The 27,993-nt window shown below is 38.6% G+C and overlaps 1 long non-coding RNA gene across 1 annotated transcript in view; it reads right to left on the reverse strand.

Moving 5' to 3' along the window:
* Nucleotides 1-27,993, reverse strand: part of LOC121961138 — a 67,489-nt gene that overhangs the window by 36,139 nt on the left and 3,357 nt on the right. The window lies entirely within an intron of this gene.

A 27,993-nucleotide genomic window follows, 5' to 3' on the forward strand; every position in this document is an offset into this window, starting at 1 on the left:
TGACACATATTCGCTCACACTTAACAGCTGGGAGAAACTGCATTATAAACGCCTTCATCATGAACAACCTCACACTCTGAGCCTCTCTCGCTCTGTCTGCCTCTCGAGTGATGGAGAGAGGAGTCGGTGTGTCACCAGCACAAACGAGCCCCGCCTCCGTCGTTGTCTTAATTAAATGGAGAAAGCCAGTCATGTTATTTTTAGTTGAAAACGCTCCCTCTTCAACTCTCTCTATTTGATCTCCAGGAACATCTCAAATAGTGTGAGAGATTCGGTGTCTGAAAATGACAGTTGGCAACTGCAGCGATTTAACCTGCAACCTCTCTGTGATGGAAGCGACTCTCTAACTCTGAGTGTGCAGTGAGGAGAGAAGAACAGGAGGGAAGTGTGTGGAGCAAGGTGGGGACACAAAGAGAGACAGGAAGGACGGATGAACAGGACAGAACGGAGGCAGTGACTGAACCCCACTGAGGGAGATGTGAGGGGACGTGTCCCAATCTCCTCTCATTCAGAGGTGACAGTCCATCTGTCACCACCATAGAAGTCCGCAGGGGGATCAATGTCTGCTGAGGTGGCCAAACCAAAAGCTATCTGCATCCACATTAGTATTCCTCTGCGGTGGGGCCCCGGCCGTCGACTGCATCGGGCTCCTAGCGCAACCGGCAGCGCAGGTGCCACGTCGATAGATTGATAAGACAAGCCAGACATGGCCCTGGAAAGCCCGCCACTGGACGAGTGATTTAACCCCCTCTGGGATAAACTTTTAAGATCTCACACACGCGGCAAGCAAGCACTTTCATACATGCATAACACATGCAAACACGGACACACACACACACACACATAAGTGCACACGCATGTGAGCGCACGTATGCGCCCACACTGAGAGCAGATATGGACATCTTACAAGGATGAATGGCCAGCAGGCGAAGGACGGCAGGACAGCGTAATAAAAGCCAGAAGAGGCATTAATCCTCCTTGTGGGGTTCGCTGATGTTTGCAGCATTATGGCAGGCCACTAACATTTGTCACGTCTCCGCTGCGTGAGGTAGGGGCGGGGGCGGGAAAGCAAAGGGGGCCACCGGTAAGTGTAATGCTAAATCACAACTATGTGCTAGGCATGTTGTGTCATTATAATACAAAAGCTCCAAGGTGGTGGGTGTTGGTCTGAATACAGCACAGGTGAGGCTTTTAAAAACACATGTAGCCCTTTTATTTATTATCACCAATTTTCTCATTTCTCTTAGCTATGAAGCTAAGGCCAAGAGTCCGTTAATGGTCTCCTGGATGAGCAAAAATTTTTGTGGCAACCAAAACATTTCAATTAACTTTCATGAAGTAAAAACACTCTGATTTAGCAACAGCAATGGCTACACCTATGCCCTTTGAATCAAGGGTTATGCCATTAACTAGTGCTGTTGCCATGGTAGCGACTTGTCACTTAAAGCAAAAGTGCCCTAATTATGCATAACTTTAAGCCTTAACAACATTTAAACAGGTCAGTTCTATAAAAATTCACTCCTGAACAGTGTTGACATTAGCTATAGAGACGAAAACCATGTTTTTGTACCAGGCTGTAAACACTTTTTACACTATTTATGCTGTAAAGTTGGGCATTTTAATATGGGGGTCCAAGGGGACGGACTCATTTTTGGAGCCAGTCTCTGGTGGTCTTTAAAGGGAACTGCAGTTCTTGGCACTTTGGTGTTGGCTTCACTTCTTAGCTGCGGAGGTTGATGCTTGGACTTAGGGCCAAGAGATGATTAGCATAGCTTAGCTCAGCATAAAGGCTGGAAACAGGGATAAGCAGCTAACCTTAATTGGTGAACTTTACAGTTAGTTACAGGTTAGCAAATGTGTTACCTTTGTGCAGAGCCAGACTAGCTGTTTCCCCCTGCTTCTTATGCTAACACCCAACTGTAGATTCATATTTAGTGTACAAACACGCAAGTCTTTTAATCTATTAATCTGCTCAGTAGACTCAGCAAGGAAGCATATTTCCCAAAATCTTGAAATATTCTGTTAAACATTTCTGACCAGGAAGTTAGTAGGAGCAATTTCAACATTTTTATAACAAATAAACATCTCATGCTGATGGTTATTCAAGCAACGACAAACAAGAAGAGTAACTAAAAACTAACCTTCTTGACTTTAACAGGGGCCTTAGGCAACAAAACCTCTGTATAATTTTTCATTTGATTTTCTGGGCCAAATCTGTCGGCCCTGTTAATAAAAAAAAAAAACGGGAAAAAAAAACAAGTGAGCACTCAATTTTATGAGTGGAGATGACCTTTACAGAGCTCAAGCTACACTGACGGGATTTCAAGCCACCAATTAACACTCTGGTTTCTGCTCTAGTGCGATCTCAGGTCTCGGAGAGAGACGCACACATCCCATCAACAACATCAGCATATAAAGCAGGACACGTGCGACTCGGTCAACAACAAATGGATACAAAAGGGGGTCTCAGAGTGGAGGTCATGTTGTATTACATTGTGTGGCAATGCAGTGGTTTTATAATGGGCTTGTTTAATTGTATATAAAGAATTAATGGATTTTAGTATGCACTTCAGCAAGTGAAATAACAATAATACAAATTTATGAAATCTGTGGTTAAAAATACTAATAAAAAAGCATACAAAACAGGCCAGAAGTAGGTCTTCAAGTGGCTACATCTATGAAAAATGACAACAACCAAGGCGCACATGCACTTCGAGGATTATGCCCCAGTAAGCACACTAACAATGTGGTCAAGGGCAAGCATAATAATGAATTGATTGTCCTCTGAGAGTGTCATAATGAATGTGAATCAGACTATGCAGTGTGCTTTTAACAATCAATAAGGCTATGAATTGCCACCGCCATCCGAGTGATTGATTATATTCATTTCTATTAAGCATAATGCAGGGTTAGGACAATTATGAATATTTTGTGTTGTCTCATAAATAAAACAAACAGCAAAGGTAAATTGAGGTTTAAAATAACCTCAGCTCTACTAATTTTTTGTTTTGGAAATGGAGTGTGTGTGTGTGTGTGAGAGAGAGAGAGAGAGAGAGAGAGAGAGAGAGAGACGGAAAAATATATATAAATTTGAAATTAATTTCCAAAGAGTTGTCAATATTCCTGAAGTGTGGCACATGCGGCGCCTAGCTATGGTGCTGCATTAAGCTTTCATGAAAGTGAAAGTTAATTAGATATGATGACTGAACTCCCGGGATCGTAATTAGCCGAACTGCGTGACTGCTCTCCTGTAATTAAATGTCATTTTCCCTCAGTTCACTGAGCCTGAAAAAAAGGAGAAGAAGAGGAGGAAGAAGAAGAAGTTACACTGCTGCAGAAAATGTCAGTTACAACAATTCACCTGTGCCCCGTGGCCTGATCCAGGACACTTCTGAAACACCAGCAAGCCAGGATGACAAAGAGAAGGTGTAAGGTAGTAGTTCACCCTAAACTAATAAAAAACAAGCCTCCGCGCGGTGGTCTCACAGTGATCTAGTTTCAAGGCTCTGTCTGACATTTGGATTGTGTTTTGGGGGGTTTGGACTGTAGACACTCGGAGGTCAGGAATGAGTGTAAACACTCAAGGTTAAAGTGTAAAGGTGAAAAAGGAGAGGAGGCCGTAGCTGCAGGAGAGAATGAAATGTCATATTCCTAGATTCTACAGAGCTGCCCTGGCAGGTGTCATATGTGGATAACCCCGGGATGAGAGACAAGACTGGGGAGAGAGGAGAGAGCAGAGAGGGGCAGGGAGCCAGTCCAGCAGAGTACACGACGGGTCTCTTGTCATGTGCTAGAGCAGAAGAGTCAAACCAGCAGGAACCAAACTATTGACTGACACCAGAGGACACACCGGAAGGACAATCGCTACAACAACAGCAAACACAACCCCGCCCGAAGAGTTTACCGCTATCGTATACAAGAACATCACCGCACCCCTTCTTGTGGGTCCATTTCTTTATTCATTTGCACAATTAGAAGTAAAATCATGTCTTTTTAAGACGCTGCATAGACTATATTATAGTATACAATAGTGAACAGTTTTTTATTTATTTATGTATTTTTATACATTATTACATACATATATATTTATATGAAAGGAATTAAAAGACACATCAGGTGTTTTACATTTAAAACTGACTCAACTGCAAGTTTTAAGAAGGTTTTCTTTTGTTTGTTTGTTTGTTTGTTTGTTTGTCCATGTTTTCATAGGTGCAGATTTCAGGGGTTCCACCCACCCCAATATTTAGGATGTGCATTTGTCCTCCTTAAAAAAATCATGGAAGTAGCAAAGGACTTTGTTTTTGGCAAAAATAAAAACACATTCACAATAAATTAATGCATAAAATGCAGAAATTGTTAAAAAAAATGTCCTTGTGAAGGACCCTCAAACAACTGTTTTCATATATGTCCCTCTCAAGTGTTCAAACGAGAACTACGCCCCCGCATGTTTGTCTTGTGACCTTATAACCTTGTTTTGGAATACGTGTACAGCTTTTTTTTTCTTGCACCATTATTCTTATAACTTTATCATAATTATCAATGTGTAATTTTTGCACTAAAATGATCATTTCCAATCTCATATCATAATCAATATTTGTTGTTTACTTATCATTATTTGCATATACTTATTATACTCATATCATAATTTGCACAGCCTTCTTTGCATTTTTACATTGTTTTATTCATATACTCACTACATGCCTCTGCAAATTGCTCCCCTGGGACAAATAACGTGATCTGAATTTGAATTAAACTTAATTGACTGCTAAAACTTTCACTTTGTTTATTAAGTACCACGAGAGAAGAAAGCTTGATTTCATATAACAAAATAATATATTGATTGCACCCTATTCACACAGTTGGAATTTGAATACATTTGCCACATGAATTTTAATGATCAAAAACATTTAAAAAACATTTTTTTTTTCTTCAGATACCAATATTTGGTTAGTAGCCCGACGGGGTGTCAATTTATACTCACTACATGCATTGTCTTCCCAAAGTACTCTCTTGCTGTCACAGGAAATGTGCAGTTTCTGCTTATTAAAACTTTTAGGTAACAAACTTAACTTCCACAGATATAGGCAACAAAAGTATGTGGCTGGATTCAGAAAAAAACACCATGTTTTGGTGTAAAATAAGTATGATTGTTACGAACATAATGTTTGTCATGTGACATGCATCGCTAGCATTGAATGCAACACGCACTAGCACACTATGTTGTTACTAAAATAACCCGATCACTTTCTGTTTTTACATGGGACACAAACAGCATGCTCCCCGGTGAAAGTCCAGAGTTTGCTTGACACATCTAACTTCTGTCAGATTTTCTTGCTCTTTGTTCTATGGTAGCTGTTGCTACCTGGTGCCTCTCATATCGCCACCATAGGGAGCCATCCTGCATCAGTGTCTGACATCAAGGGCTGCTGAGCAAGTGTCTGTATTTGACGCATTGGCGTTTTTCAGCCCTGCACAATCTAATTTTTACTGACTTTTAGACAAAGACTATGTAAAATCATGTTGTACTCTTAGCTATCTTGACCTTTTGTAGCACTGTAATTTCCATTATCTCTATTTCTGAGAGCGTCTCTGAGGACATATTCATGACCACATGCATGAATGCATGAATGGTGGATGTCACTGATATGAACACCCGCGGGCTACGTTCTTTATAATAATCACACATTTCACTGTCTCTATATAGGGCGCACTTTCCAATGAGATATCACTGACACTGGAAGAGAAAGGTGTGAGTAGGGAACATAATTAGCTTTGCCGATGGACAGAAAACAACTGTGAATGTAATAAGGCTTTCATGTTTGCCTGAGAAAACGACTCGGGGCTCCCCGCCGTGTTTTGAATTAGAAAACGCCAGGTTAAAAACCCACCTGTGTCTACAACTCAATCACTAATCTGGAGTCACTCCACCCCTCATCTCTGCTCTGTTTCTACCTGTAAAATTATCTGCCGTGGGCTGTGGGCCTAGTTTGAAACCATTTTCATGTCAAGGACCCCCAGATATGCTACAACGAGAACACTGACTCCCCTTTGACAAACTTTTGTCCTCAAATACAACTTTTTAATTGTTAATTGATCCTACTTAAGGGAAGATAACTGTGGGAGGATGGAGATCTCCATTCTACAAAGTCTACTACAAGAATATTTTTTTAAAAATCCAAATTTCCAAGTAGATTTAAACTGATAAAATGTATCCAACACTTCACAGTTATTTGCTGTGTTTGTTGTTAATCATGATTTTCTGTATGTTTTGTAATTGTTTTTTCCTGATATGCCTTTTTCTGGTGTCATCTGTCCCCACGTTTTCATTTTGCTACCCATCTTGACCAAGATTCCCTCTTAATGGGACCTTTCTGGTTATAAAAAAGATAAATAACAAATAATTAATAAAATTAAAAAGCAGTTTTTCTTAAGATTTTTTCACAGTATTTATGGTTGACTATTTCCAGCCATTTAGTGTACTTACATTTTCTAATGACGTCTCTGTATAGTAGTTTTCATCAAAAGTGGTGAGGTCCACCATTCTCACACAAGATTTAAATTATCCACTAATGCACAAGAATTTCACAGAAGATGATAAATGCTCGGGCTCCAGCGTTAAGGTTTGTACTTTCATGCCATTGATATCTTTTGTTCTTTTCATTTAAAAGGTAATATTACAAGAACGGGAGAAGATGAAATTGAAAATCTCAAAACCCCAGCGAAAAGGACGAGCCATTGAGCTATAGAGCAAGTATTAAGGATCCATCATCTGAATATTATTCCAGGGGGGAGTCTTTTATGGGTGCTTTAAATTGGGTGATTTTATGACTGCAGCAGTCTATGTAATATAATCACATTAAACTCCCTAAAAGAGCCTCCTAAATTCTCCTTATGTTCACCTGATCACTTATCACCATAGACCTGAAGTGGAAAACAAACTGCAGTCATTTTTTCTGACTACATCGTGTCCCTGTCACTGCAACAACTCAATACAGTCTACACGACTTCCAACTGAACAACAGTTGTCCGTTTTGACCTTTCCTCTTCGCCACGGCGGTCTATGGCAGCATCTGTCCTCTCGCTATACTGTAGCTTTACATCCTACCTGCCTATCGCACTGCCCGAGGGCACTTAAGGTGTCTAATGCTAATTCCACCTGAGCCTTTAATTACCTCATTAATTTAGACTGACAGGGTAGGTTAAAACCCCTCTGTGATCCCCAGGCTCCGTATGCGGACATTAGCCACTGAATGGGAGGCCATAACCTGGTCCCGCTATTCTGAGACCCTTAAGTGTTTAACAAGGTTTATACCTAATCCACAACCTTATCTTTATGGATCTCGATTTGGTTTTTCAAAAGCCGCTTAATTGTTGATGGGCTTACAGTTGAACCAACATCATCTTAGCGCTTGGCGAGTCTTGTGTGAAAGTGGGTTTTAGGGACATTACGCCCAACGTGGCAGCTAAGCTTGGATAGCCCCCCTTATGAAACCATCAGTCGAGGATTTCCACTGTGGCTTTAGCTAAGCCATCTCCCAACCGGAACCATTCTATAAAGACGGTCACTGAAGGACAGAGAGTGAGAAATACAATAGCTTGAACCCTCCTGGAGATCCTATCTAGACAGAGGAGTAATAAGTAGAGGGCTGAGAGGAGGGTTATATTGGTCTAGCTGGATGGCATGGAGGAGAAAGAAGGACCATCACACATGTCCAGTCTTGACTGAAGATGGGATTAGAGAGGGGAGGAGAGGGGAGACAGGCAGACAGAGATAGAGAACAGACATGGAGGAAGTGATAGTGCGGGAGAGCAGGAGAGGGCGAGCGGAGGAATGGCGGAGAGGAAGATTGATGGCTGACTCATCCTCGCTAGGTGAGTTTTTTCCCCATCTCTCCAGACGAAGCCGGCGTCCAAGAGCCTCCATTTCTGCCACGGTGGTGAGGAGCGGGCAGATGGTGACGGAGGGGAAGACAGCGATAAAAATCACAAAGCAGATAGAAAAAGCAATAGGGAGATGGTTTGCGATAATGAGAAAGATCATGCAAGAGGGAGGGAATGGCTGAATGGAGATTTGAAGGAAAAATGATTAAAAAGTGAAGCACACCCGACTCAGATATATGCCAGTCGAACCGGATTTGGCAGTTCAAAACGAATATTGGATGATTCACTTTGTTTTACATACAAAGTCTACACGGGCCTCGCTTCAGTGTGATATCACCATTATAGTAAACAAGCTAACGACGCTAACAGGTTGTATATGTGCAACGTGTTCTGGAGACACTAAATATCAAACAAAAGTGAGAGACTGGCTCATATTAACTAGCTATGAGCTATAAATTCACCACTTCTGAGCAGAAGGTCCCTTTCCTCTGTCCTCCGGCCCATTTTTGCAGCTTTGCATCAAAGAGTAGCTTGAAAGTCAAGAGCACTCACTCTGCAGCAAAATCTGGCAACAAAAACGTCCCCAGAAGTGCACTGCACAGCACAATAACTAGCTGGAAAAAAAAAGAAAAGAAAAAGCCAGCTCAACTTGATTAATCTCAGTCGTCAGAGAGGTCTCAGACTGTTGATTGGAATCTCCAGCTTTCAGTGGCAGCCCCATTAAAAAGATTTAATTTTTTTTTTAAAGTTTCCAGTTAGTTAAATGAAGAAGGGTCAAACAGCGCCCCTCTCTGTAAGCAGAGGCACTGAAATGCAGTGGAACATGTTACAAGCGAAATTCATTTGAGAACAGCTGGGGCTCTGGGCCACATGTGCAGAACAGAGCAGCAAACTGGGCTAAATGGCTTAATTCCATCTAATATGTACAGCAGTCATTTGTATGTTTTGCCACATTTGTGGTAAATCGATTATTCAATTAAACCACAAGCTCAGGACAATGAATCTGACAGTTTCATTGTTGAAAGTGACATTATATTCAGTCAGAGTATCAATGAGTGCACTCAACAACAGGCAGGAAGTTAATCTATTAATTGATCAGTTTTGACATAATTACAGAAGCTCTGCACTGACAGTAAATTGTCTGGATTTCTGCACTGAAACTGTCTCGAAAATGTCACATTAACACAGTTTGAAGTTATCATCTCTTAAAATTTTCATGACATTATACCACATTTTTGGGGTTCAAAGTTTTTTTCAACGGCAACCGTTTTACTTCAGTAACCATTAGATATATCAATAATCTATAAATACCGCCATATAGTTGCTTTAATTGGTAGTAGCAGAGTCTGCCATTCCTGTGCTAGATTTAGAGGAAATAATGCAGTGTATATTCCAGGATGATTTTATTTTTGGAAATCAGCCTCACTGTTTACTGTTCACTCTTAAAAAGGTTAATTTGTTATTGTTCAACATGGACAGAGCAATTAGCACTAAAAGCGCTTGTTTTTGTCACTGTCCGAATCAGATAATTATTTTAAGGGTCTGTCAACTTATAGAAAGGATCTCTACAGGGACAGACCTTTTGATTCAACAAGATGATCGTTTTTGTTTATCCACAGTCACAACAGCCAGAAACAATTCCACAAGACAATGAAATAAACACTAACTTAAGCACAGGTAGAATCAGCTGATTTTCACTTCTAACTGGGTAAATAAAAGGTTTATTTCATCGAAACCAGGGTTGGTGATTGTGGTAAAAGAGGAAAGATCAACCGATTTTTTTTTCTCTCTTATTTTTGTTTCTGTCAACTTCAAATAAAATGTGTTTTATGATGATAAAATTGCTGTTTATTTAAATGGAGTCTGAAGGGTTTGGTGTTAGCTATTTCGTGGCCAGTTCTTAGACACAAAAACATGGGAAAATAGAGTCCAGGCTTAAAAAAAAAAAAGAATTATTGCTACTGCTAACAGAACATTTTTCCAACACCACAACTTTATGTTAAAAACATTCAACAACAAACAACAAAGTGACTGCTCAGAAGTGCCTTCTGCAACCACACTTGCTGTTACAACAATAACCATGGATGTCACCATGTCAGCCTGGAATAACGTCTTCAGGATTACGCCTTTAAAGATCAGCTTTGATTGGACGTGCTACTTTAAACATCTAAGGGAAATACATGAATTATTGCATACAAATACTGCACATATGTATGGTCACAAATGTGCAAACACACTATCTACTGTAAAGTAACTGCTCTGTGACCCATAGATGCATAATGCCACATTAAGACTGGAACAACAATTCTAATATGAACACACTATATGGAGTAACTATACGTGCCACACAGCTGGATTTCTTTTGTTAGCAACGGATGCAGCGTTTGTTATCACACGTTACCATGACCCCCGGCTACAAAGGCTGCAGCATGGATCAGCAGAGTCAATGCACCATAAACCATGTATGATGTGGGATGTGAGTCCTTTAGTTTGCTCAGCTGCAGTGTACTTTGGTATAAAATGAGCACTTTATTTCTGGCACAAAGAGCCGGATATGGATTTCATTCTCTCAAATCATGTCAGATCGTTTGACTTTGGTGGAGAGCTCATTGATTTGCAAGAACAGAAATTTGCCACCTGAGTGGCTCTGTCAATTTATTTTATTGTGCATATTTTAAAACAGATCAGTTAACCCTTTGCATCACTTTTCTTCTGCTGCCGTTCAAAAGCCTTTCATGTGCATATAAACCTTTGAAGCCTAAGCAACCTGGTTTGATTTCTTTTGAAAACTTGGCTAAAAAGGCGCTGAGCAATATGGCAAGAGATGTACACAAACTGCAAGCAATTAGGAAAAAGGTAACAAGAAAATTACCTTAAAATTCATTTTAAAAAGAGAGAGGGAAATTATTAATAGTTAAAAAAAAATAACAAAACAGAGGAAAATGTCTCAATTATTAATTTCTTTAAATTTGTATCTTATTTCTTTATAAACTATTTTGTCTATATTTTTGTTTTTGGTTGTTTTTTTTAATTCTTTCTTTAATTTTTTGAATTCTTGTTTGCCTTTCTTTTTTTTCTTAATTTCAGGTCTTAAAACACTTAACTAATTTCTCCCCTTTTGACAGAAGGGAGGCCAATTTGCTCAGATTTCAAAGAGTTAATGAAAAAAAATTAAATTCCATAATGTTTTTTTCATAGACATGTTGGGTGCAAATTGGGACCGTGTCTGAGTAGTATATCAGTGTTAATGAAATCACAGTATTGTGTTGTGAGATATTGCTGTAAATGGTCTTACAGACACTAAACTTTTCAAAACTTCAGATGTTTCAGACAAAGAATCAACAACTTGTTACAGACTACACAACATTTGCTATAATCCCACAATAACTTGTTCAAACATGACCCTAAAACTTTGTTTCAGAAACACTCTCACCACAAAACACCTAGAGGCGACAGCGAATGCAATAAATGGAAAAAGATGATAAGAGATATGAAAACTTTTCCCATACCAACTTTGCTAAACTGGGCCGAAACTAACACCAAGCAATAAATCATACCAATTTCCAACAAATAACTTGATAATAGTCGAGGCTACCGTATGAAAGCAGAGATGAGGCCGTGTATGTCCTTCCCATACCCGCAGGCTCACTTCCCATCCTTAAAAAAAAAAAAAAAGCACTGAATAAAGTATACTTGCAGTTTACAGGTCCATTAAATCAACTGGGATGGTGACGGGGAGTAGAAGGGAGAAGCATTACATTTGTGTTATTGGTCAAATATCGCCGGCCTGTGAAGGAAAGAAGGGGGGGGGGGGGGCGGAGGGGGGGGGGGAGAAGGGGGGGGGGGGGGGGGGGGGGGGGGGTTATGTCACAGCTATGTCCTTTCTGATAAGTGAGCTTTCACTTGCCTTCAAACCCCTCCCCACTGTAATAAGAGTTGACACCTATTTGTGACATATGACTGTATCTCTGATTGCCTGGGGCGTGATGGCATCCCGACACCCTGCTCAGCTGGAGATGGAGGGATAGCGAGAGTGAGCGATGGAGAAATGGAGAGGTTTGTGGCTCAAATGCACCGGTCACTCGGATACTATATCAGTAGGAGATATGGAGGCTGCGTGTGTTTGTGTGTGCGGCTCATGTGTCGCTCTGCTTTTGGATGTGTTGGATGGATGGTTGTGTGGATGGATGGCAAATTATTGGGTACCTCCGGGAATCCATTTATTCTCATCTCCATTTTCCAGCCTGGCTAGTACCGCAGTGTAGCCGCAGTGTCGCAGGGCAGAGCCGACATGCTTCTGAGGGGCAACTTTCACCAACTGTGGCGTCCCCAGGTGTTCCCGGACCAGCTGTGAGGCATATTCCCTCGGTCAACCCTGGGGTTCCTGCACAGGTGGCCAAGCCCATTACACCTCCAGTGGGAGGCACACTTACTACTGGATGCCTGATGGGCTCTCCCAAAATGGAAGCGTGGAGGCAAAGATCTACAGTCCTCCTGGAGCGCAGAACGCTTTACCCTGTTTTCACAAATAAGCTTAGATCCCACTTGGCCCATAAACTTTACAAGGGGATGGCAAAACTGACATACACTGTAAAATCTGACAAGCTCATCGTACTTAAAATAATCCAGGAAATAGATTGCCTTGGAAAAGTAAAGTAAATAACACTATTAATCATAATTTACCTTCACTTGATATCTAATTATTAAGTAAATTTAGTGAATCTAAATTTAGTATTTACTTCATGATGTGAAGTTGTTGCAACTTAAAAATGACAAGTGGAATTACCTTGTTCTTTCAAAGTGTTAGCAACTTCAGTAAATCAAGTTCGGCCAACATAACTTGATCATCACGAAGAGGATTTTGCAGTTGATGAAATAGGGCGATCTGCAAGTTCTTTTTTGTCAACATGTTTAGGAAAATACAAGTGAGACTGACGAGTTTGCAACCAACAGAATACAAATACACAGCTCAGTAAATTTAATGAAACATAAATTAAGACCAGTAGTTATATCTTTCATTTTTCAAGGCAATCAGTTTCCTAGTTTTTTTAAAGTAAAATCAACTTGTCAGATTTTACAGTGTAAAAATGACTTTTCTGGGCTCTGGGAAAGTCTTTTAAATATTTAAGGTCCAGCTTTTGGGTTAAGGGGAATACTTTGTGATCTACAAGGAAGATCTTGCACCCATTTGATTGAAAAATGCAGCAGCTTGCCAAATGATGTCGCATAACGTTGCAACAAAAGGTGGGACGGATTGTTTGCCAGACCTCACTGCATGATTTTTTTTTAAGAACCAAGCGGCAACCTCCAAGGCTGAAAAATGTGGAAGTGCCAAAAACTGCAGTTCCTTAAATGGCCACTGGAGACTGACTCCAAGAGCACAGCACAGAAGATCTATGAAGCCAGCACAGTTTCCAGGGGGACATCCAAGATTAGTATCACCAATTCAGTATGTGACCAAATGCCTCCCCTTCTGTTCCTGAGTTATGGTGTTGAACAATTGATCAGAAACGTGTTTTATCATAACACTCCCATATTACAGTGAAGTTGAACTATGGCCTTTTGGATATAAAATGTCATTACTTCATTAATTATGTCAGAATTAGAGGATGAATTTTTTAGTAATAGCCAAAAACATGTTTTGTGAGATCACTGTGACATTTGACTTTTGAAAGCCAAATTCTAATCTGTTCATCCAATAAATCCAACAGGGTGTTTGTACCAGATTTTAAGGCGTTTTTAAAATATTGCTTACACTAGAATGGGACGGGCGGATGGGAGAGCAGACAGACGGACAACCCAAAAACATAATGCCTCCAGCCACGGCTATCGCCAGTGCAGAGGCAATATGACAACGTTTTGACCCTGAGATGAGTTCTTATTACATTATCATCATGGGCCACTGACTGGCACAGGTTTTTCATAGGTATGGGATGAGAAGTGTGACTGGCTGATAACATTTAAGCACCACATCTTCAAGTTTACAGTCTATATCAGCCAAACTTTTTTTTTTGGGGGGGGGGGGGGGATTACAATATATGGAAAAGTAATGCAAAGTTACAGTGTTATAAGGCACTATTAAAACCTATGGGATCAAAAAGTTTCAATTTATGTGCAGCCTTGCAGTCAACACACTGTTCCCAGAGCAGAGGTCTGACACTGTGGTTTCACAGATCAATGGCCCGCTGCTCTGCGGTGTCTCTGGCATGATAAAACACTCCTCACTCTGTATGCTTACTGAGTCTGGGCTACATCTAATGTGCCTGGCTAAGAAGGTCACCGTGGTTAGATAAAAATTGATGTTAAGAAAGTGTGTTTTTTTTTAATCAATATATGCAGGGGTGCTGACAGTTATAAATGTAATGGTTATGCCTATATAGGTTAAAAAGATAAGTACACATTCTATGAGTTGTGTGATGAAAGCCTATGCCCATGCCCATTCAAAACAGCAATCATAAGGGGGGGAAAAAAAAGACATGCTGACATCCTGTGCATTATCTAATGACACTTCACACTACAGCCCATAAATCAAACAAGTACTGCCTCCTTCTTGTGATGAGTATTTCAGTAAACTCCCGTACAATTGTTACTAACTTTTATGGTTACATGTACCCTAAACTAGTCCCACTTCTCTTACCGAAACCTAACCAATCCGACCAATGAGGGCAACAAGTACTGGTCACTCAGAGGGAGAATAATGTAACCTCAAAAACTTAATTTACCCCCACAGCCCTTTCAAATGGACTAGGTACCGCTTCACCAACACCATCAATTATGTTCGTTTGTGCACCATTTATCCCTAACTATTTCGGCCATTATTTGTTTACGTTTTAGCTAACTATTTCAACCATTCATCATCTACTTTTACTTTTTACAATTTAAGTGGACTATCTAAACCATTTATACATTACTTTTAAAACTAATTCATTACTTTTTGCCACTCATTTTTTTAAACCCTTTAGTCTATTTCCATCATTATCCATTTGCAATCCAATTAATAATTTCCACCAAATTAAAACAATTTATCTACCACCTTTAGTTTTTTCACCTTATATTTGATATACTTAGCAAAACACTCAAACTGGTTTTCCATCACTTTAGCTGTTTCAACCATTTATCCACTACTATTTGAAGGATTAGTCTTCTGTGCTCTCTTGGCAAGCACATTTCACACACTCAAAATTGCAACATGTAGTTTTCAGCTTTTACAGCTGACTCAGTATGTGGATATTTTTAATCAACTCACAGTTCCCAATTTTTTTAAATTAGTTGATGTCCTTTACAAGCTTTTTACATAGCCCAGGGCAACCGTACAAGTGCCCGTGGTTTGGAATCACTGCTTTGTTATTGGCTGTTTACAAAAGCAGACCATATTTTCGTTGGGTCTATTCACCTTCAAGGGTTCCTAAGAATAAAAGACGTGGACATGATAACAGAACATGAAACTTTACTAATACTGGAACACACCGAGCCATTTGTCAGTCGGTAAAACCTTTTGTGTTTCTATAAAATCTTTAAGGATTCTTCCTAGAATATCTTGAGCCACAGAGCCGGCAAAGAACCCATTTGAAGTAATAACTTCATGTCATTCCTTTTCATTAACCTCAAACTCTGATAAAGCTCTTAAACTTTGAGCTAATAACCTTTGCAGCTAATGGCGTAAGACTGAATAATGTGAAGTCATCAGGCTTAGAAGTCGATGCTTCCTCATGACCTTACAACCTGTAATGAAATGCATCTTCAGCCTAATGTAAAAAGAATTGCTGCGATTAAATATGAGTCTTTTATTTTCTTTGAAGTAAAAAGGCAAGCCAGTTCAGTTGCTGCAGTATATTCTTTTTCATAGCAGGAAGGAAAAAGTCCTGATCGTGTGGTGGTGGAGGTGTCAGACGCCAACAATGCTTGGCCACATTTAGGACTCCTTTTACAATACTGACCTTTATCAACATGACACACTGAGCGTACTGTGTATTTTTGTTGTGTTGTTAGTCTCCCTAAGGAGCTGAAGTGTCTTGCGTGTGTTCGCTTTAAAGAAAAAAAACACTCCTCGTCACCCAGCTAAAGTTTTCAATCCAAAACAAAAATTTACGTTTGGGAAGTGTGCCTCAGTCCACCTTGAGCCAACATTATTTAGCGAGTTAATGACTGTTTGTGGAGCTGTGTGAAACCTCTGTGGCGAATGCACAAAATCACAGGTTACTGTAATGCATCTCGAGACTGTTGAAACTGTCACGGTCCTGATCGGGATTCATCAAAGGCTTCTCAATTAGGAGACATCTCCGTTGACACCGGAGAGCTTTTCCATCTAATGAAGTACCTTACATTATTGCCCTGCTAGTAAATTATTCAACTAAACTCCTGACAGGAGGGTGGATGGGAAGACAGACAGACAGAGAGAGAGAGAGAGAGAGAGAGAGAAAATGAACCAAGTCTCCTCATCATTTTCAATTCATCACCTTTCTTCCATATTGCCCTCCAGATCACAGAGAATATTCGCCTAATCAGATTTATGATTTATCCCATTTAAATTCAGTCGACTTTCTCAAACGCTGAGAGGTGGTGGGTGGAGAAAGAGAGACGGAGAGACAGAGGGAGAAGCAATTTATAATCTACAGAAGAAAGACACCTAGTGTGGGTGACCTCTATTTGAATGAATAAAGATTGGCTCTTTATATGTCCTACTATTGTGCCATTTCTAATGAGCATAAATTATTAACAGTTAGTGTCTAAAACTCAAAAATCACGGGGCAGCTTTCCCCGATACGTCTTATTATAGTTAAAATATGGATAGTTCAAAATTAATAATGGCAGTTTAAATGCAAAGCTGTCAAAATATTATTTTATCATGCCACATTTGACCATTTATGAGCATTTTACCACAGTGTACAATTACTCGGCCTATGTTATGTCAATTTATTTTTCAATGATAATCTCTTAATGTGTTCATTTAATTAATGTGCATGCGATTCAATAGGGTTCATTTATTTTTAAAAGATCTCATTTACCGATTATAATTAGCACAACATGACCGTATTGATTTATTTGGTTTATTAGGTTGATATTTTGTTGACTAAAGCTACATTTACTGCAGTTAATTACAGACTAATATGTAATAAACAAATAACTTAATCCTGTTTAACTCTAAGTGCCCTTTGCTTACGAAGGTTGAAAACTGTATGGTTGTCAAGAGATACGAAATGGGGCACCTGCTCGATGACACATGGCTCCACAGCAGGCTTGGGCAGTATGTCAAATTTTTCTAATTACGTATTTTCTCAGTATTATTCTTCAGTTTTACAATTAACTGCAACTTGCTTGACTTGCAAAATCATTCTTTACATTGCAAAACAAGGCGTCAACAGGAATCAGACACTTAAACTAAATGCTTTTTTAAGACCTAAGAAAATGAATGGAGACTGGCGTGCTCAGTGCATCAAGTTAAAAGCAGTAAAACAAGGTGCTCTGTGATGTGCTCTGTGGTTTTTCTCTCCGATACAAGAGTGTCAGCTATTTCCAGGGTGTAAAAAAAAAAAAAAGACATTATTGTGTTCAGTAGTAGGTTTTAAGATGTGTATATTTAGAAATGTGAAACTTTCACACAGAAAAGGGATGAAAGATGAATGAAAATAGGTAATATGTTTGTGGTAATTAATACTTCACAGATTAAAATGTAATACCATTTAATGACTTTTAAAGCTTAATAATTATAAAATTGTATTTAAGACATTTAAGACTTTTTAAGGACCTGCAGAAAACCCTGATCATATGAGTAAATTATGACAATTCAGACAGGATTAAAAAATCTTTGTCTCTCATCATTAAATACCCTACATGTTTCCTCTAAAACAAGGTCCCATGGTGGTTTAGTAGGAGGGAGGGTAACTGCCTCTATATTTGACCTACACTAGGGACTAAAAGTCAAGATATCTTAACATTTACTGCTTTGATTTTGACCGCATTTTAATCCTGTCTTTTCCAAGTCTTCCAGTTTTATGTAAATGTACACAGAATAGCTGACATACTCCTTTATTTATGTACAATTCAGGCAAAATCACAAAGTCTGGATCAGTCTGTCATTTACACAAACTTTACATACTCTGGCAAGAGTCCCAAGCAAAGAAAGGTTCAAGTGGTGAGTGAGGAGATTTCTGCTGCAAATATAAGAGGGTTTAAAGTGGAGTTTGAGTCGATGCCCTGGAAGATAACAGTAGCACTGCGGTACAGTGGGTCAAAGTCATGGGCCATTTTGTCATAAATGAAGTGGATCTAGCTAAGGAGTAACCCAGTAGCAAAGCGTATCATTTCACATTACATAACCTGCACACAGTCAGATGTAAGAGCCAAAAAAAGAGGAGCTTAGTATTTTACATAAGATGAAGCAGCAAGAGAAAAGAAAGTGACCTGGAAATGCAGTGTGGGCTTGATTTCAAACCCACAAAAATAAAATAAATTCAATAAAGTGATCCAGGTCTGTGTAACAGCCTGCCTGAAGACCTGAGGGCAGTAGAGGGGGTTGATATTTCTTAAAAGCAAACTCAAGACCTACCATTTTAGTCAGGCTTTTCATTGAACTTTAACTATTTATTCATTGACTTCATTTACTAGAGGGTATATCATTTTATTATTTCTAACATTTCTCTCTGTTATTATACTTTGTTCTGGCATCCTCATTTACCCTTCATGTACTGTTAAAGAGTATTTTATTTATGTATTTTAATCTTTTTGTCTATAGGTTTTACCCCTGGTGTTTCCTCACAAATGGCAGTGTTTCCTCGGTCCTCACTTCCTAGTTTTAATGAGTACTCTTATTTTAGCGCGTTAATTAAACAATTAACTGAACTAAATTTAATTAATTGCGTTGTTAATTGTTAACGGTATGAAGCCCTTTGTCCTATGTGCTACACAAATAAAGTCTGATTGTTCGATTGATAGATAAAATGTATGGTTCAAAGACAGCAGAAGGAAAGTCTCAGTAAGGTGTGCAGAGCACATAAAGCAGACAGACCACTTCTGCCTTGTGCCATGGAGATGTCACCCCGTTAACCATGATGCAATTGTGAATTAGGTCTGTAAGTGGCTGCACACGAGCTGACGACAGAAGTCTCTGCAGACGCTGCAGAACATTGAAATCCACTCCTGATTTTCTGTCCTGCTTTGGTTGCAAAGGTCTCTCGAAATACATTAGTTTACTTCACTGCTGTTGTACAGTTCATAAGCTTGTTTCAACTCCAAGATGTCCACTAGCCCAAAGAAAAACCTGAAAAGTACTGTTTTTTTTATACTCTCTTAGGGTGGCAGTCAAAAATAAGTGAAGAGCACTATTTATCCACCTTTGCATTTATTTAAAAACTTACTGGAAAAGCAAAGTTTCCATTTATTCCCAAACATACTGTATTACATGATTTTCAATGCCAATTAGACCACCATGTTTTCTGTGTAGGCCCTGGCATAAATACACTAGCAGAAATAAAACAGACTGGATATTTCTGCAGCATGTCAGTGACAACATGCCAGAAATATGTCTCCCATGTACAATAACTGTTATAGCGTGCTGATGCTATGAAGCCATCTTTTATGCTCACAGGAAGAAAACCAATATGATTAGATTAGATCATGTTTTCCATTTTGCCTACAGCCAATCTGTGACACACTACTTTATCTTACAGATAAGACCACACTATACCACATGAACACACACACACACCTATCTAAACTATCATTGATGGCTGCGTCGTGGACCAGCTGCTCTCTAATGAAATGGACAGGTGGTTAACAGGATGTATCTGTGTCACCATGACATTTACCCTTGACCTCTATGTTCACTTAATGCACAGAAGAGCCCTTCAAGATCTGGACAGAACAACAAGCTCTTACACGATAGTAGAGATGCTGATTTGACCCCTGCATGTTGTATGTAAAAGCCTCAATGTTTAAAAAACACCCTCTGACCCCTCTTTGCCTTTTATCAAATTGCTTGGTTGGTCTGTAAATATACATCGCTAATTTCAAGCCTCGACATCTGTTTTCTTGTACTGTGTTCAAATGCCTTTTGCAAGTAGTCAAACTTTTGAAATGGGATTTCTATAAAAAAAAATAAAAAAAAAAATAATAAAAAAAATGTGGGGAAAAAAAGCCAACAGCAACTTGGCATGAAATGGCTCGCAAATTGTTAAAAAAAAAAAAAAAAAAAAAAAAAGGTCACAATGAAATGACAAACTAAAAAAGAGAGTTTTTTTTTAATTGAAAAGGAAAAATATAAAAAAACTATACTGATAATTATACATTTAAAATTATATTACAGAAAAAAACATTATTTGTATGAATTATTTTTACTTAATTTTAGAACTTTTATTTTGGTCATTTTCTGTTTTTGTTCTGTTATTTTTTTTTTCCTTCTTTTGTAATTTCAGGTAAATTTTCTTGCAGGTTTTTATACATTTGTGCTAACTTTTGGGTCATTTCTTGTTTGCCTTCTTTTCATGTTTTTGAAAGAAATCAAGCCACTTTGCCCAGATTTAAAAGGGTTAAGCAGTGAAGACACATAAAAACACATTTACATACAGTTTAAGTATGTAAATATTAAATATAATAAATATAGTAAATATTTTTGACCAGTTACACATGTCAAACTATTGGCTAATTTTGCTGCTCCTTAGTTTAATGCATTGTGCACCACCTGGGTCTGAAGGAGCTAGCTAGCGGTGACGCTCTTTTGGTGACAATGATTATTAATGGCGTCCCGATTAAGAGGCTCAGTTTTGAGCCACAAACCCCCTTTAGCATTGTTAACCAGTTACTAGCGGTAATTGTCAAATAAACAGCACCGCTAGCAAGCTGCTACGAGTGTTGCGCAGTAGGCTAAAGAGCAGCTGAGGCTAATGTTAGCTAACCACGCCAGAGGGTGGGCATTGGGCACTATGTTTCTACATGTTAGCACAGTTAGCTGGCTATCTGTCAGTAAAGTAATCAGAAAATTAAACAAAAGGTAAGAAATGAACATCACAAAATATTAAAGTTTCACCACTTCTAAATGGATAGCGCTTTGAAATATAGCACTAATGCTCGCATGGTCAACAAAGCGCCAGACTAAAGGGAAAGGCCTCTTTTATTTTACTTTACTTTCTTTTTTTTTTTTTTGTAAAAAATTGGCTGGTTAGTTTCCAGTTCATGGGTGCCGAGCTATAAAAAGAAAAAAACTGGCATTTGTTGTTGGGAAGCCTCTGGGCATATAGCCGCAAACCAATAAGAACACACAAGTGAGGTCAGCGTTCAATAAAAAAAAAAAAAAAGGTGGTGAACCAGTGCCAAACTGTAAGGAGCATGCATCCAAGAGGAAGCTACAAAAATTGCAGACATAGTGCCAAAAACAGAAATATAGCAAGGTGAAATGCCAAACACACTGAATCTGGCTCTGAAAATTCCTGCATATTATGTCTTTAAGCAGCAAAAACACAAATATGTATTTAATTACATGATTTGTACCACTTTTGTTTTTAATAACACCCCAAATCCTTCATAAAAAGACAACAAACTTTTCAAACAAACTTAATTTTTTTTCCAACACACTGCCACATTCCAACAGATCAGTGTAAAAAGACAGTGAAGAGAGGAAATCTGTTTGCCCAGTTCTAAATTGGATTAGCGAAACAGTTCTCCCACTGAGTGTGGAAAGAGGAGCAGGCGTGTGGAAGAGAGGAAACTTCTGGGCGACACAAATCACGCTGAGAGGCGTAGCTGCCTTTATCATCGGCCACCGTGCCAGGACGACGAGTCTGAACACTGACACAAATAATTTACACACACAGGGGACATATGTGCCATCCACACAGAGGAAAGACAGACATACACTCAATCTCACACAAATAACTAAATATCAAACTCAAATGTACACATGGCTGGGCTCCCTCACTCTGAAAGGAGTGTGAAATGAGTCCAGGACGTTTTGCACTGTGGGAAGGCTTTTAACACATGCCTGGACACCAGCGAGCGGTCGCGGCCCCTCGCTGTGAGGTGGTCAACGCAGCTCGCGAGGCTGGTGGAAAACAATTAGCTGCGTGATCTCCCACTCAGAACAGAGCTTCACTACATAGTCTCACTGGAGCCGTGCAGACAGGGAGCTAAACTTAGATGATCTCTCGGATGCTTTGTCTTAAGCTATTCCTAGATTTGTCATCTATATTTAAGCTCACGCTGGGTGCTCCGTTTTGGCAGTTTTGGGGTTGTTGTAAACAGGATCGGCAGAGGGCCCAGGCTTCTATTTTAACTAGAGGGAATCACAAGCCAGGTTTAAAACCAAATAATTTCCAAGATATTGCAATCTAATGTGCATTTTCATCCAACACTGTTATGTGAATATTCAGAATTATTTCAGGTATTAACATGAGGAAAGTTGCAATCTCTTAAGTGCTCCTCATAGATTTGATTTTTTTTTGCCATTTTCAGTCTCTTCAGTGGAAGCTAGGGTGATTTTTAAGTCACATGCCTCATGTTTATCATTCACTAACTCAGTTTACATAACCGACACATTTTAATTTTTTTAAGTCGGGGCTTTAAAGTGCAAATTTATATTTATGACCACTTTGACAGGAAATATTTTTCCCCAACCTAGTCAATTCAAGTCAAGTCAAGTCAATTTTATTTATAAAACCCATTATCATAAAACACAGTTTGCCTCAGATGGCTTTACAGCATACAAATCATTAATGGCGTCCTCTTCAGCTGGGCTATAACTTGCTAGCTCAGTGGTGCTAGGTGAATTAGTGGCAGATGCACGCTTCTTTCTGTGATGTGGGCGGAAAATAGTTTTACATGAAACTGCTCACATTCACGTGTATGTATCTTTTTTTTAATCTTTTGTATTTATATATATATATATATATATATATATACATCATAAAATCCTTTGAGATATATTTACTGTTTGTTATAATTTGTGATGAATGTATTTGGAGTATTCCTGTTTTCCTCATCATTCTGTTTGATACATGTGTATATTTATTCATTTATCTGCACATTTTTGTTTCACTTATAATAAACACTGATTTGTTCATTGATCAGATCATTCGATATGCTCTACATATCATATGTATCGTTTGTTTTCCTCCTTTATATATGATGTATATGTATAAGTCAATACATCTTCAAAACCTTGTTCTAATTAGGGACTGTTTGTGACTCACTGAAAGGGGGCTGCCAAATGGGGAGGCACGTCAAATATTTTTTTAGCACTGGGGAGAGACTTTTTGTTTTTTTATTGTGGCTTAAGGGAGAGACATACAACTTAAAATCTATGTATTTCGCTTTCATTTTAAATATCCTCTGAACCCCAAATCCCTCTGACGGATTTGAAAGGCTTGTTTTCTTTAAAAAAAACAAAAAAAACGCCACAATTACACCATTAATCACTGTCAGAAACTGTAAAGACAGAAATGATCAACGGTGTTTCAAATTTCTGATGGTTCAACACATCGTTTTTAAGGAGGATTTGCAATTTCATTAAGAAATTACCTTTTTTTATTTTTTTCATGTTTTTTTTTTTTTTGATGATGATGATGACTCCAACTCCAGTGCTGTTTGTTTGTTGCATTGGTTCCAATACCTACATACCTACATATATATATATATATATATATACATATTGATTATGTATGCACCTTTAACTTTTGTGACGGTGTTGAACACCATCCGAGATAATGTGAGTGACGTCCATGTGAGCATCATGTAATTGTTGTGCTGCTCCACTTTGGCTAATCAGTGTAATTTGTGAAATGCCACAATGAAGCAATGACAGTCATCACCCTTTTCGCCCATGCAACGTTTTATTAAAATCCAATCACTGGCATCCCAGATATTGCATGTGACATTTGGATGGACGGACCAGGGTCGATCCATAGTCTCTGTCCTGATTTCATTGTGGGGGACAATTATAAAGTTGCTCTAATCTCATTTCACGTCATGGCTTATTGCATGTTGGCTCAGTTTAACTACTGCTACCTCACGGTGTCCTTGAGGAATATTTTTTTTAGCATTTACCTTTGGAATTCTCCAGAGGTAAAATAACAGTATCAACAAATAAAATGCAAATCCACACGGGTTACTTAGAGCCTGAAAATACCTGCCTCGCGTGTGAAACCCAACACTCAGCGAGCGGCTTTGAAGTTCAGAATCACCTTTTGTTGTATGAAGGTTATCTACTCATCTCTGAGTGCGACGGCTTCCCGCACAAAAAAGGGGTGTCTATCCTATCATTCATTTGGCAGAAGTGTTGGCTTGTAACTACTGAACTGCAACAAAGGAGCAGATTCAAGGTTCAGATGAAACCGGCAAAGGTGAACCTTGAAAAATAAAGGGGATAAAGAGAATATTTCATACAAAGCCTTCAAACAGTATTCCTCTCACAGTTTACCAGTCAGGTTTGAAAGAGTTACACTTAAGAGTAACTAAGTCTATAAGCATTTAGATTTAGCGCACTAAATTTTCATTTAATTTTAATACAATGACTTAGATTAACATTGATAGTACAATAACAAACAGCTTATATATTATGTTATGTATTTAATGGTTTGAACTACATTGCTTGTGTGGCGCCATTTAAAGCGAGCTAATAGAACTTTTGAATAGAGAAACTGCACACCGTCATTCAAGCTAGTTCAAATCATTTGTTTTTTGAGGCTAATGTTAGCTTAAGTTGACTAAGCTTAGCTACATAGTACTCTGTCATTGGGCTGACTGAAAGGAGTCTTTTTATGTTGTGTTACTGGAGTATTTTTCCACATGCCATTAAGAAACGGTTCGATGCTTTTAAGAGACTTGCATAAGAAGTGAACAAACTGTGCGTTGCCATGAGATCCAATTGTTTTTTCTGCTTTTGACCCATTTCCCGCCTCTCAGTGAGGTCGCCTATAAGCTCTGATAGATTCTAAAAGCATTTCTAGACGCAGATAAGAGTAGCTGATAAATTTGCACCCTTGTGGCAACACAGAAAGCAAAACTGTACAATCTGTTACAGGTGGGAACATAGCGATGTTTTTCCGCGTTATCATTCATGATAAAAGGTACAAATACAACAGGAGCTAGTATCAGCACAGAATCAACGTCACGTTTTGAATGCGACCCACCACCGGGAGATTTAAAGAGTAAAGTGTGTGGCAAAATAATTAAAGGTGCACATTCTAGCTTTTATTAATATACTTCTTCCATTACTTGGTTCAGTATAAAAAAGCAAAGCCAGTGTAAGTAAGGGAATTCATTGCAACAGCATTGTTGTAAAACGGCTAGTAGCTGCTGTTTAGCTAGGCTTTAGGCTTTCCTATGGCAATAGTTTACCATTTTGGGAGAAATTAGATGAGATCAATAACAAGTGATTTATATCTGTTTGTTAAAAGCTGCAGCCAATATACCATAACCTTAATAAAGCCCGAACTGGTCGTTTTTACATGTTTCTACATAGATTAAACAACCAAGATTGTTGTGTTAAACTATTTCTTTAACTTGCCAAATGTTGGGTACCTTATGCTGATATGAAGTTGGTTGCCAGTTTACTAGGTGCGCCTAATATTATACAGAGAGGCATTTCTTATTTATCCTAAGCATATCTTTATCCTACGAACACTGGTTTAAGGCTGGGCAAAATATCAATATTATACCAATGTGATGATATGAAACTAGAATTCTTCTAAAATTTGGACATCGCTATGTTGTAAGTGCTTATCATTTTCTGGTTTTTAAGGCTACACTATAGAAAGTAATGTTTTATGAATGTACAAAACTCTCCTAGTTGTCTTATTATTTGCCTTTACCAACTTAGTCATAATATTCACATTAGAGATGATTATTTATCAAAAATGTCATTGCAAATATTTTGTGATCCACTATATCATCAACCCTACAATATTGTTGAAGTATCAATAATGAAGTAGTTTGTTGAGATTTTTTATTTTCTCCACATTGTCCAGTCTTAAATGGGCTGGATAAAATAATGCCATAAACAATACATGGCTCTGCAAACTAAATCCTACAAAATGATCATTCAGTTCAATCAACTTAAAGCCCCTAAAAGCAAATTTGCGACACTGTTTTAGCAAAAACTGAACATTATTCTCAATGCATCCAGACTTTATTGCCGAATTAGTGTACTAGACTGCATTGGTTCAAGCTAGATGTACTTGATATCTGAATTTATATTATAAATGTATTGGAAGAGCTCTCTACTGCAACTCTCCAAGGTCTTGAGTTGATAATCGAATTCTTAGTCACCACATTGCTCAAAATTGCCTCAAAATTGGACTAAAACTACTATAACTTTTTCCCTGTTTTTTTCCCGCTCCTAGAAACTGATGTCTGTCCTAAAAATATAAAATCTGAAGATAAATGATTACTCAGAAGCCCAAGTCTGGTGCCAAAACTCTGCTTCTTAAGCCTGGGTAGACACTGTGCTTCTTATTTGTCAGCACAGTTAAACAAGCGCATAAGCTTACTTGAATAATGATTTAAACAAGGATACCATAAACTACAGCTGCATTAGGATTAAATGAGACTTAAAAACATAGTAGGAAATAATAAATAATCTGAAAGGAAATAATGAATACATTCATCTGAATGCAAAGTGATATTTTGTTTTTCCCCTCAGGGAACACAGTTAATGATCTATGCTAACACACAAACCACAGATTGCATTTCTGCCAACACCGATTTTTCACTGATCATCATTCTCACAGGAGATGTGGGTTGTGATCATAATCTTAAAAAATCTCTACTTTTACTCAATTAGATCAGGTATATGCATATTTAAAGTTGAGTCAAATGTATTTGTATGTGTATTATCACACCGTCACACTGAGACACTCCAGTATTTTTTGCCAAAAGTAGACTTTGCCAAAACTGTTAATCTGGATTTAGAAAATATATGTCAATTCTTGGACCCAAGTTGAGGCTCCAGTGTAAGCAATGTCCTGGTGAAGGGTCCCGATGCAAGACACTGAACCTGAATGAGTATGCAACAAGACGTGATACAGTAACTACATTACATGGTTAAAAAGACTCAAGTTGACTTTTGGTTTTACATGGGATACAAACATCTACCTCTGCTACCTTATTCCTGCAGTCACGATCAAATTGGAGTGAGCTGAAAGCTCAGTGCGACTCATAGTGACTTGCTATCCAGCTGGCCACTAATGCCAAGGTTTCCCATACATTCATTTTTTTGTGGTAGCCCACCACAATTAAAATGTCTGCTGCCACATTTTGGTTTTCTATTTTTGGAGCATTGCACCATTCATCGAACCACATTCTTGTGGTACAGAGCATACTCTGGGTACAGACACAGCAGCGGAACATCAGACTTAACGAAGGTGAAACTTAACCTTTCATTGCGATGTTTCTAAAAAAAAAATGCTTTCACTCACAAACAGCAGCTTCTCTCATCCACTGATCTAAACAGGTGTGATTGGATCGACTGGTCAATTATCCATCCTGCAACTCAAAACTCCACAAAGTGCTGCTGAGGTAAAAAATGAAGAGCTTTGCCTACCCTGGGTATACAGACCGACAAAAACCTCCAAATTTAAAGAGGTGAGACAGACTGATACACAAGGACACACAGGCAAGAAAAAAGTCTCAAAAGTCTCATGCCAACAACATTTTGACATAAAATAACATTTTAGTTGCACGATTTGGAGAACAGAAGCCAACGTCAGCAAAATATCATAATGTTATCATCCACACGTGAAATTATAAAGTTAGCATTTAAAATATCGTCTGCCTAATAACCAAAATTAAACATCCATCCAATGCATCAGTCCAAAGTCTTTCTGACATCATACTGATGCCCGATGCCGACTGGGAAGGTGCCCTGTGTGTTGTATTTGACACATTGTGGTTGAAAACGGGTTGAAAATTCAATAAATACGTGTATTTTCATGAAGCATCTTATTTTGTTCTATTTTAGTGAATGGCTGTAAGGATAACTTTCAAATACCATTTCGACTGGAGAGAATTAAAAGAGTTTACACTTGAATGTCCTGAAATATTCTCCCTACTGCTCCAAGAGCTCAGCCTGTCTGAGTCTGTTAAACTTCAGACTTAGCATGGCCCTTCTGACAGTGGAGGGCAGGT

The sequence above is a fragment of the Plectropomus leopardus genome, chromosome 22, assembly GCF_008729295.1.
Source record: "Plectropomus leopardus isolate mb chromosome 22, YSFRI_Pleo_2.0, whole genome shotgun sequence".
Lineage (NCBI taxonomy): Eukaryota > Metazoa > Chordata > Actinopteri > Perciformes > Serranidae > Plectropomus > Plectropomus leopardus.